Raw genomic sequence first — 379 nt, 5'->3', positions numbered from 1 at the left:
AATCAAAATCAAAACAATTGTAAAACAAGAACATGCTAATAAGCCTATAAGGGGGGAAATAGGGTTATAACACAAGCAGATTTAGTCTTAGATAGTGACTTAGTCAAACGCAAACATACTAGTGGTCTCATCTGTCACATTCAGTTACACTTGAATTCATCCGATGGCACAGATGACCAGTCAGGAATGAGCTATAGTGCTGTGATCAATACCTACCTGTCCACTTCACACAGGTGAGGTCACATGGCTCTGTGTGCAACACTGAGGATTTAATTTCAAATAAATGATTTTGAGGTTTAAAGAAATAGGAAATATATGACCAGGCACTGTTGCTGGTGTAGATAAAATGGTTACAATTAAATATAATCCATAATCTCTC

Source organism: Poromitra crassiceps, assembly GCF_964638095.1.
Source record: "Poromitra crassiceps genome assembly, chromosome: 25".
Classification (NCBI taxonomy): Eukaryota; Metazoa; Chordata; class Actinopteri; order Beryciformes; family Melamphaidae; genus Poromitra; species Poromitra crassiceps.
Note: the sequence above shows the minus strand (reverse complement) of the source record.